The sequence below is a fragment of the Salvelinus sp. IW2-2015 genome, linkage group LG3 (genome assembly GCF_002910315.2).
Source record: "Salvelinus sp. IW2-2015 linkage group LG3, ASM291031v2, whole genome shotgun sequence".
NCBI lineage: Eukaryota > Metazoa > Chordata > Actinopteri > Salmoniformes > Salmonidae > Salvelinus > Salvelinus sp. IW2-2015.
In genome coordinates, this window is record NC_036840.1 from 15629561 (window position 1) to 15644186 (window position 14626).

Genomic DNA, 14626 nt, shown 5'->3' on the forward strand with positions numbered 1-14626 from the left:
ATAATCTGCATACCTCTTATTCTACCTTTGAACAACACCGATTGTCTTCCTGAGTACCATCGCACCTGCCAACCCAGCTTCCTTCTCAATATCTGCTGATGTCTTCTTTGACAGCCTGGCCGATGACAACCAGTTCTCTTTCGATGTTGTAAAGCGCTCTCAAAATGACATGATTATGGGTGAGTAGAGAGGGAGTCAAGTGCTACGCAGTCATTCAAAACAGAGAGAGAATGTTGAAGAACATGTGAAGAACAAGTTCAGTGAGTAAGAATACTCTTATGCTAGTTTCAGCCCTAATTTCTCTTTGGCAATATCCAAGCAAGCTGGAATATCACCAGGGTTCCACTGAGAGAAATAGACTGGACAGGAACATAAACACAAGGAATTTCTGCTCCCTTACAATCACATATTAATTTAAACAAGCCTCCCCAAATTCCTCTGGTTTTCAGATAGGCTAATACTTAGTTTTGTGTCCCTCCTGGTTGCATCTGATCTTAGGGGATAATACAAGAAGACAAAACCCAGATGTGAGGAGATTCAGCCAGAATACAAATTGAAGTATTCCAATGGGCCCCTTTTGCATGTTTAAGTTGAGAGTCCCTATACTTCTGACAAAGTATCAATAGACCATTAGTAACATGTCAACTGTATATTCTATTGATAGTGTATTGAGCAGTACTGTACATGAGTATAGGGGCTCTCAAAATAATGTTACCTAAATGTGTAACCAGAGTTATTCTCCTATCCAGGTTAAAGTTGCTGTCTTTGTGTGATCATCAGGTGTTGTTCGGCAGGTGAAGCCCATCACTGGCCCTCTGAATGTCATCCTGGAGTTGGCAATGAACTACGTTAAGACGTCATCTCTCACTGGAATATTGTTCTTGTCCACATCTTCTTCTCAGAGTTTTGATAAATGAGAAACAAACAGGAAATTAATAATATACGTGTGCCACTGTGATGAAATGTTAACCTGTGGAATTGTATAACGTTCTAACTATGACTTCTATAGATTTGTGTAAATACCAGAATGTGAGAAATTCATTTTGAACAACATAATGTTAGAACACCATCTATTAGCTCATCAAAAAGGAAGGAGGACCAAGGCACTCTTCATATAATTAATTAAAATGCCTTTATTTGTAAACATTCCATACAAACAAAGGCATTTTAATTAATTATATGAAGAGTGACTTGGTCCTCCTTCCTTTTTGATGACCAATTTACCCCTTTTACCAAAGAGCACCTTCTGTCTACCAAAATCTACTTTTGTGTACCCTAGCAGCACTTTTTTTTTTTTTACTATATTAGCTGCTCAGGACTTGGGCTAAGGAGGTTTAGTCTAATTATGTCCATCCCATAATTAACTGACTTTTACCAGTGCTTCTCTACCCAAGGCCAGAGTCAACACAGAATAACCACGGACTGGAAAATCAACAGACCCAAAATATTCTGCCATACACATGAAAATTCAAAGAACATGGTTTCCCTTTGTTGTTGCAGCTGAAGCACTTGTCCCACAACTTGTCTAGGGAATAAAGATAAATTGATCCCCTAGTACTACTAGCCCTTTGAAAGTATCAGTGTTTGATGTGGATGGGTGGCAGATGTCTGAGAGAAGTGGGATCAGACTTCTTATGTCAGGCAAATTGGAGTTACCTTCCAGATAGCACATTTGGTTACTTGGAAGAAATACATGTCCTGAAAGATGGAAGGCAGGCAGGAAAAGGCGAGATCAGGTGGGACAATATTAGACAATGAGAGGGAAAATACTCCTGTAGGCACAACTCCAATATAAATATGTTTTTTTCAATTTGGCCAAAATGCTTAAAATCAGTCATCACTAGTTACCACAGCCACAAAGTCAGAATTCCAAAACAGCTATAAGCTATCAATGAATGAAAAAAATGTTTGCGTTAGGGTTAGGTTTAAAGTCAGATTTATGGTTTAGCCATAATTATGATTTTGTGGCTGTGGTAACTAGGGACTTACACTGAGAGGACAAAACATTAAGAACACCTTCTTTGAGTTGCACCCCCTTTACCCTCAGAACAGCCTCAAATAATTGGGGCATGGACTCTACAAGATGTCTAAAGCGTTCCACAGGGATGCTGGCCCATGTTAACTCAAATGCTTCCCACAGTTGTGTCAAGTTGACTGAATGTCTTTTAGGTGGTTTTTTCACACTTTTGAGTGTGAAAAATCCAGCAGCATTGCCGCACCTGGCACCTTCTCCCATACCCTGTTCAAAGGCACTTAAATCTTTTGTCTTGTACCCACTGTGACAATTTAAATCTACCCTAACCAGAAACCGTGGATAGATGGTAGCATTCGTACAAAACTGAAAGCACGAACCACCGCATTTAACCATGGCAAGGTGACGTGGAATTTTTTTATTTTTTTTATTTCACCTTTATTTAACCAGGTAGGCTAGTTGAGAACAAGTTCTCATTTACAACTGCGACCTGGCCAAGATAAAGCAAAGCAGTTCGACACATACAACAACACAGAGTTACACATGGAATAAACAAACATACAGTCAATAATACAGTAGAAAAAATAAAAATCTATATACAGTGAGTGCAAATGAGGTAAGATAAGGGAGGTAAGGCAATAAATAGGCCATGGTGGCTAAGTAATTACAATATAGCAATTAGACACTGGAATGGTAGATGTGCAGAAGATTAATGTGCAAGTAGAGATACTGGGGTGCAAAGGAGCAAGATAAATAAATAAATAAATACAGTATGGGGATGAGGTAGTTGGATGGGCTGTTTACAGGTGCAGTGATCTGTGAGCTGCTCTGACAGCTGGTGCTTAAAGCTAGTGAGGGAGATATGGGTCTCCAGCTCCAGTGATTTTTGCAGTTCATTTCAGTCATTGGCAGCAGAGAACTGGAAGGAATGGCGGCCAAAGGAGGAATTGGCTTTGGGGGTGACCAGTGAGATATACCTGCTGGAGTGCGTGCTACGGGTGGGTGCTGCTATGGTGACCAGTGAGCTGAGATAAGGCAGTGCTTTACCTAGCAGAGACTTGTAGATGACCTGGAGCCAGTGGGTTTGGCGACGAGTATGAAGCGACGGCCAGAATATGGCAGAATACAAACAGAGTAGTCATTCCCTCCACAAGGCAAAACAGGCAAAACGTCAATATCGAGACAAAGTGGTGTCGCAGTTCAACGGCTCAGACACGAGACGTACTGTATGTGACAGGGTCTACAGACAATCATGGACTACAAAAGGAAAACCAGCCACGTCGCGGACACAGGTGACAAGCTAAACACGTTCTTTGCCCGCTTTGAGGATAACACAGTGCAACCGACGCGGCCAGCTACCAAGGACTTTGGGCTCTCCTTCTCCGTGGCCGACCCCTCGCAAGGCTGCCGGCCCAGACGGCATCCCTAGCCGCGTCCTCAGAGCACACGCAGACCAGCTGGCTGGTGTGTTTATGGAGATATTCAATCTCTCCCGATCTCAGTCTGCCGTCCCCACATGCTTCAAGATGGCCACCATTGTTCCTGTACCCAAGAATGCAAAGATAACTGAACTAAATGACTATTGCCCCGTAGCACTCACTTCTGTCATCAAGAAGTGCTTTGAGAGACTAGTCAAGGATCATATCATCTCCACCTTACCTGACACCCTAGACACACTTCAATTTGCTTACCGCCCCAATAGGTCCACAGACGATGCAATCGCCATCACACTGCACACTGCCCTATCCCATCTGGACAAGATGAATACCTACTGTGTTTCAGAATGCTGTTCATTGACTATAGCTCAGCATTCCACACCATAGTACCTTCCAAGCTCATCATTAAGAACGAGGCCCTGGGTCTAGACTCCGCCCTGTTCAATTGGGTCCTGGACTTCCTGATGGACCGTGCCAGATGGTGAAGGTAGGAAACAACATTTCCACTACACTGATCATCAACACTGGGGCCCCACAAGGGTGCGTGCTCAGCCCCCTCCTGTACTCCCTGTTCACCTGTGACTGCGTCGCCATGCACGCCTCCAACTCAATCATCAAGTTTGCAGACGACACAACAGTAGTGATAACCAACAACAACGAGACAGCTTACAGGGAGGAGGTGAGGACTCTGGGAGTGTGGTGTCAGGAAAACAACCTCTCACTCAACTTCAACAAAACAAAGCGTACATATCACTGACAAACTGAAATGGTCCATCCACACAGACAGTGTGGTGAAGAAGGCGCAATAGTGCCTCTTCAACCTCAGGAGGCTGAAGAAATCTGGCTTGTCACCTAAAACCCTCACAAACTTTTACAGATGCACAATCAAGAGCATCCTGTCGGGCTGTATCACCGCCTGGTACGGCAACTGCACCACCCACAACCGCAGGGCTCTCAAGAGGGTGTTTCCGTCTGCACAACGCATCAACGGGGGCAAACCACCTGCCCTCCAGGACTCCTACAGTACCCGATGTCACAGGAAGGTCAAAAAGATCCTCAAGGACAACAACCACCTGAGCCACTGCCTGTTCACCCCGCCATCATCCAGAAGGCGAGGTCAGTACAGGTGCATCAAAGCTGGGGCCGAGAGACTGAAAAACAGCTTCTATCTCAAGGCCATCAGACTGTTAAATAGCCATCACTAGCACAGAGGCTGCTGCCTACATTCAGACTTGAAATCATTGTCCACTTTAATAAATGGAGCACTAGTCACTTTAATAATGTCACTTTAATAATGTTTACATATCTTGCATTACTCATTGCATATGTACGCTACCGTTCAAAAGCTTGGGGTCACTTAGAAATGTCCTTGTTTTTGAAAGAATAGCACATCAAATTGATCAGAAATACAGTGTAGGCATTGTTAGTGTTGTAAATGACTATTGTAGCCGGAAACGGCAGATTTTTTATGGAATATCTACATAGGCGTACAGAGGTCCATTATCAGCAACCCATCACTCCTGTGTTCCAATGGCACGTTGTGTTTGCTAATCCAAGTTTATCATTTTAAATGGCTAATTGATCATTAGAAACCCCTTTTGCAATTATGTTAGCAGTGCTGAAAACTGTGGTGTTGATTAAAGAAGCAATAAAACTGGCCTTCTCTAGACTAGTTGAGTATCTGGAGCATCAGCATTTGTGGGTTTGATTACAAGCTCAAAATGTCCAGAAACAAAGACCTTTCTTCTGAAACTCGTCAGTCTATTCTTATTCTAAGAATTGAAGGCTATTACATGTGATAAATTGCTAAGACACTGAAGATCTCGTACAACGCTGTGTACTACTCCCTTCACAGAACAGCGCTAACCAGAATAGAAAGAGGAGTGGGAGGCCCCAGTGCACAACTGAGCAAGAGGAAAAGTACATTAGGGTGTCTAATTTGAGAAACAGACACCTCACAAGTCCTCATCTGGCAGCTTCATTAAATAGTACCTGCAAAACACCAGTCTCAACGTCGACAGTAAAGAGGCGACTCCAGGATGCTGGCCTTATTTTAATGGACAATAAAGTGACCCCAAACTTTTGAACGGTAGTTTATATACTGTACTCTATACTATCTATTGCATCTCAGCCTATCCCGCCCTGAAATTGCCAATCCATATATTTATATACTGTATATTGTTATTCAAAATTAAATTAAATGTTATTGGTCAAATCCATATGGTTAGCAGATGTTAATGCGAGTGTAGCGAAATGCTTGTGCTTCTAGTTCCGACAGTGCAGTAATATCTAACAAGTAATCTAACAATTCCACAACAACTACCTAATACACACAAATCTAAGTAAAGGGATGGAATAGGAATATGTACATATGGATGAGCGATGACCGAGCAGCATATGCAAGATGCAATAGATGGTATAGAATACAGTATATACATATGAGATGAGTAATGCAACATATTGTGGCAGACGGCAGAGAGAGGTGAGGGGAGTGGTAATTGAAGAGAGATATCTTGCAGGTCTCTGGCTCCACCCCCAAGCCTTATATGGACTTTCTGCCCCAACAAAGCAAGACTTCGTTAAGCCAGGGAATGCTTGGGGATAAAAGATGAAGCAGCCTGCACAAAGGTGCAGAGGAGGTGAGAGAAATGAGAGCAAAATCTGTTGTGACCTGGACTGGCGGACTATCTCCCTTGGGTACTCAGCCAATCCGGTCTGGTACACGAGTGTGAGGATTACCCCTGAAAAACAGAACGGACAACGTGAACGGCTTGTGGACTGATGTGATTGGTGAATTCCCCCTTCTTTCCCCGTGTACAAAAACCCCTAATAAACGAATCACTTGCATTCTATTTGTACTACTGGTGCCTGTTTTGTTACTGAACTTGGTCACGTGGAAACCCCACACCCTTGAGCCTGCTACAATATGTAAACATTATTAAAGTGGCATGATTTCAAGTCTGAATGTAGGCAGCAGCCTCTGTGCTAGTGATGGCTGTTTAACAGTCTGGCCTCGAGATAGAATTTGTTTTTCAGTCTCTTGGTCCCAGCTTTAATGCACCTGTACTGACCTCTCCTTCTGGATGGTAGCGGGGAGAACAGGCAGTGGCTCGGGTGTTTGATGTCTTTGTTGAACTTCTTGGTCTTCCTGTGACATTGGGTGCTGTATGGGGGCTGGAGGGCAGGTGGTTTGCCCCCGGTGATGCGTTGTGCAGACTGCACCACCCTCTGGAGAGCCCTGCGGTTGTGAGTGGTGCAGTTGCCGTACCAGGCGGAGATACAGCCTGACAGGATGCTCTCAATTGTGCATTTGTAAAAGTTTGTGTATTTCAGGTGACAAGCCAAATTTCTCCAGCCTCCTGAGGTTGAAGAGGCATTGTTGCGCATTCTTCACCACACTGTCTGGGTGGGGGGACCATTTCAGTTTGTCCGTGATGTGGATAGGGGGGTGCTCCCTCTGCTGTTTCCTGAAGTCCACGATCATCTCCTTTGTTTTGTTGACGTTGAGTGAGAGGTTGTTTTTCTGACACCACACTCCGAGTGCCCTCACCTCCTCCCTGTAGGCTGTCTCGTCGTTGTTGGTAATCAAGCCCACTACTGTTGTGTCGTCTGCAAACTTGATGATTTGAGTTGGAGGCGTGCATGGCCACGCAGTCATGGGTAAACAGGGAGTACAGGAGGGGGCTGAGCACGCACCCTTGTGGGGCCCCAGTGTTGAGGATCTGTGAAGTGGAGGTATTTGTTGAGAGATATTGTGGCACTGTTGGAAATAGAAGCACAAGCATTTCACTACACTCGCAATAACATCTGCTAAACATGTGTATGTGACCAATACAATTTGATTTGATTTGATTCCCCCTGAATGGCACACATATACAATCCATGTCTCAAGGCTTTAAAATCCTTCTTTAACCTGTCACCTCCCCTTCATCTACAACTGATTGAAGTGGATTTAACAGGTGACATCAGTAAGGGATCATACAGTAGCTTTCACCTGGATTCACCTGGTCAGTCTATGTCATGGAAAGAGCAGGTGTGCCTAATGTTTTGTACCCTCAGTGTCTATTGGTGCATTCGTAACAACCTTACCTAACGTAGCAGGCATAAAAAGACGCCTGAGCGGAGTTCCAACATTTGTGTAGGCTATTAAATGCCTGATTTCTCTGTTGTACTACATAATTCGTATGGTGTATACCTCCACTCAGGTGCATCCAATTTCATTTGATCATCCTTGAGATGTCACCACAACTAGATTGGAGTCCACCTGTGGCCAATTCGATTTAGAAAGAAACACACCTGTCTATATAAGGTCCCACAGTTGATAGTGCATGTTAGAGCAGATACTATACCAGGAAGTCCAAGGAACGGTCCGTAGAGCTCTGAGATCGAATTGTGATGAGGCATATATCTGGGGAAGGGTATAAAACAATTTCTAGAGTGTTGAAAGTTTCCAAAAGCACAGTGGTCTCCTTCACTGGAAAATTGAGAACATATGGAAGACCAAACTGAGCAACCGGGCAAGGAGGACCTTGATCAGGGAGATGACCAAGAACCCAATGACCACTCTGACAGAATTACAGAGTTCCTTGGCTGAGATGGGCGAACTTGCCAGAAGGACAACAGACTTGACAGCACTTCACCAACCTGGGCTTCATGGGACAGTTTCTCAGAAGCCACTCCTGAGGAAAAGGCACATGACAGCACGCCTGGAGTTTGCAAAAAAGCACATGAAAGAATCTGAGATCATAAGGCAAAAGATGATGTGGTCTGATGAGACAAAAATTGAACTTTTTGGCCTGAATGAAATGCGCTGTCTGGAGAAAACAAGGCACAGCTCATCACCCATCTAACACCATCCCTACCGTAAACCGTGGTTGTGGCATCTTCATGCTATAGGCATACTTTTCAGCAGAAGGAACTGGGAGACTGGTAATGATCGAGGGAACAATGAATGGAGCCAACTACAGGCAAATCCTTGATGAGAACCTTCCCCACCGTTCTCCACGGGATATCAAGTATCCCAGGCTAAATAGGTAATGTCTCCACTATATCCCACTACCACTATAGAGGAAAAAGAGCATTACGGGTTGAGAGAGGCAGAAGAGGAACGTTTCACCAATCCAGACATAGTAGTCCCAGACTGGATCATAGATCCTGGAAACTATAGAAAGGTGTGCCCGGTTCGTACTCATGCAGTTGCGATGACTTAGTATACCAGGCAGAGACACCCAGAAGGAGGGAACCCCATACTGCCAGATGGCCAAACTACACACGAATCCAAATTCAACACCAACACCAGCCGCTGAGTATTGGTCAAATCCACCGGCACAGGTTTCATAAATTCACAAATAGTGATTAAATATTCACTTACTTTTTGAAAATGTTCCTCTGATTTGTCATCCAAAGGTTCCCAGATATGACATGTAGTGTTGTTTTGTTATATAAAATCCTTCTTTATATCCCAAAAAGTCTGTTTAGTTGGCACCATCGATTTGAGTAATCCACTCGTTCAACATGCCAAGATAGGAATCCGAAAATCTACTCCTAAACTTTGTTTCAACAAGTCAAAATATGTTTCTATACAATCCCCAGATACCCTAAAATGTAATTAAAACTATAATATTTCATACCGAAAGAAGTATGTTTAATAGGAAAACGATATTAGCAGGTGTGTGTCCTCTTCATCGCGTACATACACGAATTTCCAAGTCTGTGTCCCTGTAGTAAAACTCATTATTCTTACTCGTTTTGGAAGAAACAAGCCTGAAACCTTAAACATTGAGTGCTGACACCCAGTGGAAGCCATAGGAATTGCATACTGGGAGCTAGATTTAATTATTTCCCTATACTTTCGAATGTAAGAGCATGGGCTCTCAAAAACAATAATTCCGTTTGGTTTTTCTTTGGATTTTCTCCTACCATATCTATTGTGTTATAGTCTCCTACATTATTTTAACATTTCTACAAACTTCAAAGTGTCTTCTTTCCAATGATACAAATGATATGCATATCCTGGCTTCAGGGCCTGAGCAACAGGCAGTTTACTTTGGGCACGTCAGTCAGGTGGAAATTGAGAAAAAAGGACCCTAGCCTGAAGAAGTTTTAAGAGGAGAGGCCAAACAAGGCATTGGACTATCAAGGATCTCCTGAGGTGAAAAAATAAGCCTCTTCATGGAAGTCAAGCCTCCAAAGGGGAAGGGGGCTTGTAATTAGGCTCTAGCACTGCTGGCAGGTGGGTCCATGTGTCTTCAGATCTGTGGGCCAAAGCCACAAAATGATTGTGTGGTTTCTGATGTGAGGGCATTGCCACAAATGGTAACTGTAGTAACTATAGCCCCCCACAGCAATTCAGACACAAAATGTAAACTAAGGTGACTGAATGGGAAGATAATGAGACAGAATAGAAGTGAGCCACAGCTGGTAGTTAATACATCAAAAGCAAGAGAGACCGGAATTGGAATCCCAAATTTCTTAAATATTCCATAGACTGTCAATAGGAAAAATCCATCCATACATTTCAAAACAGCTTCTGTATTCAACGGATGCCAAACCACAAATCCAAGGGGAGTAGTAGTCCACAATCCAGACTAAACTATAAATGAAAACCTGATCACTGGAAAGTAAAAGTTGTCTGGCTCAAGTCGATCACAGCTCCTTGTGTTTTCGTATAATTTACCAGCAGTACTCATTGATAACCACCCAACACTAACACTAAGAGCATCATCCATCTTCTTGGCTGTAACGCTAGGAGACAACTAATTGAGCTCCCGCCAGGGACCGGGTAACCATAAATAAGTGACATGCTTTATTTTTCATTGCTCCACTAAAGTGAGACATCCTTGATCCTCTGTTAAGGCAGTTTGGCAGAGGTAGGTATGGCATCGGGAAATATGAATTCCCCAACCGTCATTAATAATCGCCACAGGACAGGATAGAATAGTATGAATGGATATTGCTGCAGCAGCCGTTGTTAGTGAGAGCAATACGTGTTGTATTAGTATCTGGTTAGGGGGTAGAAGGGAAATTAGAAAGAGAAGAAAAAATCACTGTGTGACAAATTCATTTTAATTGCAAAAAAGTTCAATAAAAAGCAACAAAAGCTCAAAATCCAAAGCAAAGCTGCCATGCAAATCATGAGGTAGATTGGTGAGATTAGATTTGTATACTGCCTATGATCCCCACCTAGTGAACATTACACATCACAACACACATTGCCACAACACTTGAATATCACCATGTAACTTCCCCAGAACACAGAATGTTCAGGAATGCCACTAAATAAATAAGATGATTCTTCATCACTATGGTCAAATATGAGATCAGCCATTTTATGACAACAGGGTTAAATAATGGTATTTAGAATGGTAGTCTTGGTGGGATGGGCTGCTCGTAGGTGATAAACACCGCAATCTTAGCCATATAAAAATGAACAGTCCCGTAACGTATGAGCCTCATCTCCACTGTGAGCAAAAAATTGATGCTTTGCAGTGAGATCCCTCCGCTGTGGGCCAGTCTCTGGGCACTAAAGAAGCCGCCTTGGTCTCCGGCGACGATGTCTAGCACGGAGATGTTGGTGGGGAAAGTGATGTTGTCGAAAGAGATTTTAAGAGGAGGGATAAACACGAGGGGTCCCATATGTACTCGCAGGCTACACGTTCGCAATGGCTGGAAGGAGAAGGGAAAATCAGAAGGGGTACGAGGCACAAGGGACAAAGAGTCAGAAATTGTGAAATTAAAAAGAAGCTTTGTGAGACTGCCACAAGGTGCAAAGTGACAATTCTGGTCAGACAAAATTGTCACCAAAGATTGCCACCATCAGCTGCAGCCCATATGCAAACTTGCAGTGTGATACAGTATCTCAGATGCCAGCCAACTCTTAAGAAAAGGATGAGTTATAAAAGAGCAATGATAATTGATCAGAGAAAGAGCGTGTAAAACAGAAATGACTAATTTCACACAGACACAGCAGGCCAGACAGTAAAGGAAAGTAAACACTGTTCTCAGTTCAGTTCTAGTCCTCACCCCTCTGCTGCCCAATGGAAGTTGGGTGGACACTCGAAAGACAGGCATCTGAACCCTCCCTTTACGTTGAAGCAGCTCTCTGTCACTGCACAGCTGTGGGATCCGGCCACACACTCATTCATACCTGAACAGAAGCTATCTGTCACAGCACAGCTGTGGGATCCTGCCACACACTCATTCATACCTGAACAGAAGCTCCCTGTCACAGCACAGCTGTGGGATCCGGCCACACACTCATTCATATCTGAACAGAGAGAGAACTAAAAATGTTAGCAGTGTGTTTCACACATAATACTGCACATACACAGTCATGCACATCTAAATGCATCTGTATTAAATTACATCTATTACACTTCCTGTAATCGCAGGACGCTGTACTTCAATGTATTGCCTCTTGGGGACACTCTTTAACAATGCACTGTCTTTACGTAAATAATTTACTGTTCTATAGAGGATGAAAGACAGTGTTTTTGTGTAACTGCAGGGAGAGAATGAAGTACCATGTTAAGGATGAATTAAGCCATTTCCTGTTGCCAGAGGAAGCTGAACCTCAACACAGGGCATCCCTGTAAGGTCACAATGAGTTGTGTGGAAGAACGGTTAGCTAGAAGGTAATGCTTTTATATCGAAGAAAGGCCTTGTTCTCTGTGGGAGTTTTCGCTGCAAAAAGAAAATTTGACATAGTCAGGTGTAGGCTTGTGTTCATCGGGAGCGTCTGTTGAACAATCCCATACCTGCATTTTGTTTCTAGCCTCAACCGTTCTGCTGATGTCGCTCAAAAGCACATTTAACTCTAGGTCAGGCTTCAAGTGAGGCCTTTCTGCAATGTAGTTGGGAGGTGAGGTGAATTAATTCATTGATAATTAGTGTTATGTCTAGGGTTAGTGGACAAGTAGTTCGGGTCTTGGCTAGGGTTGAGCCAAGATGTAGAGATGAAGCGAAGGGTAAGAATTAGGGTTGAGGCTAGGATCAGGATAGAGTCGGGATGTGGCCATTAATCTGGTTCAGGGTTTGCATAAGGGTAATCTATTTCATGAGGGTTGACGAGAAATTGACTACTTCTTGTCTAGATTTTATAAGAAAAATGTATGTGTTGAAAATGCCTAACCACTTGTATCATCTATTTACATACACTTAAAACAGACGTACATACCCCATCAGACATGCCACTATGGGCTTCTTCACTGTACCCAAACCAAAAACAGATTTAATGCGTCGTTCAGTTATGAATAGAGCAATGTCATCATGGAATGCTCTGCCACCAGAGGTTACTCAGGCAAAAAGCTCGTTTTAAAAAACAGACAAAAAACATATTGTATCACAGCGCCTCTCCTCCTTCTGAAGATATAATCTAACTGTATATACAGTAAGAATATAAAAATGTATATACAGTGCCTTCGGAAACTATTCAGACACATTTACTTTTTCCACATTTTGTTATGTTATATTTAGCTTTATTCTAAAATGGATTAAATAAAAAATAAATCCTCAGCAATCTACACACAATACCAAAGCGAAAACCATTTTTTAAAAACTGTTTACACATTTAAAAAACATAAATACTTTATTTAAATAAGTACCCTTTGCTACGAGACTCAAAATTGAGCTCAGGTGCATTCCTATTTCCATTGATCATCCTTGAGAAGTTTCTACAACTTGATTGTAGTCCACCTGTGGTAAATTCAATTAATTGAACAATATTTGGAAAGGCACATACCCGTCTATATAAGGTCCCACAGTTGACAGTGCATTTCAGAGRAAACAACCAAGCCATAAGGTCGAAGGAATTCTCTGTAGAGCTCCGAGACAAGATTGTGTCGAGGCACAGATCTGGGGAAGGGTACTAAAACATTTCTGCAGCATTGAAGGTCCCCAAGAACACAGTGGCCTCCATCATTCTTAAATGGAAGATGTTTGGAACCACCAAGACTCTTCCTAGAGCTGGCTGCCCGGCCAAACTGAACAGCAATCATGGGGGAAAGGCCTTGGTCWGGGAGGTGACCGAGAACCTGATGGGCACTCTGACAGAGCTTCAGAGTTCATCTGTGGCGATGGGAGAAGCTTCCAGAAGGACAACCATCTCTGCAGCACCCCACCAATCAGGCCTTTATGGTAGAGTGGCCAGACAGAAGCCACTCCTCAGTAAAAGGCACATGACAGCCCGCTTGGAATTTGCCAAAAGGCACCAAAAGACTTTCCGACCATGAGATACAAGATTCTCTAGTCTGATGAAACCAAGATTGAACTCTTTGGACTGAAAGCCAAGCGTCGCGTCTGGAGGTAACCTGGCACCATCCCTACAGTGAAGCATGGTGGTGGCAGCATCATGCTGTAAGGATGTTTTTCAGCGGCAGGGACTGGGAGACTAGTCAGGATCGAGGGAAAGATGAACGGAGAAAAGTACAGAGAGATCCTTGAGAAAAACATGCTCCAGAGCGCTCAGGACCTCAGACTGGGGCGAAGGTTCATTTTCCAACAGGACAATGACCCTAAGTACACAGCCAAGACAATGCAGGAGTGGCTTCGGTAAAAGACTCTGAATGTCCTTGAGTGGCCCAGCCAGACCCCAATCTAACATCTCTGGAGAGACCTAAAAATTGCTGTTCAGCAATGCTCCCCATCCAACCTGACAGAGCTTGAGAGGATCTGCAGATAAGAATGGGAGAAACTTCCCAAATACAGGTGTGCTAAGCTTGTAGTGTCATACCCAAGATAGCAAACACTTCTAAAAACCTGTTTTTGCTTTGTCATTAAGGGGTATTATGTGTGTGTAACGGATGTGAAATGGCTAGCTAGTTAGCGGGTACGCGCTACTAGCGTTTCAATCAGTTACGTCACTTGCTCTGAAACCTAGAAGTAGTGTTGCACCTTGCTCTGCAAGGGCCGTGGCCTTTGTGGAGCGATGGGTAACGATGCTTCGTGGGCGACCGTTGTTGATGTGTGCAGAGGGTCCCTGGTTCGCGCCCGTGTCGGGGCGAGGGGACGGTTTAAAGTTATACTGTTACATTGATGCTGTTGACCCGGATCACTGGTTGCTGCGGAAAAGGAGGAGGTTGAAAGGGGGGTGAGTGTAACGGATGTGAAATGGCTAGCTAGTTAGCGGGTACATGTGTATATTGATGAAGGGGAAAAAAACTATGTATTACATTTTAGAATAAGGCTGTGACCTAACAAAATTTGGATAAAGTCAAGTCTG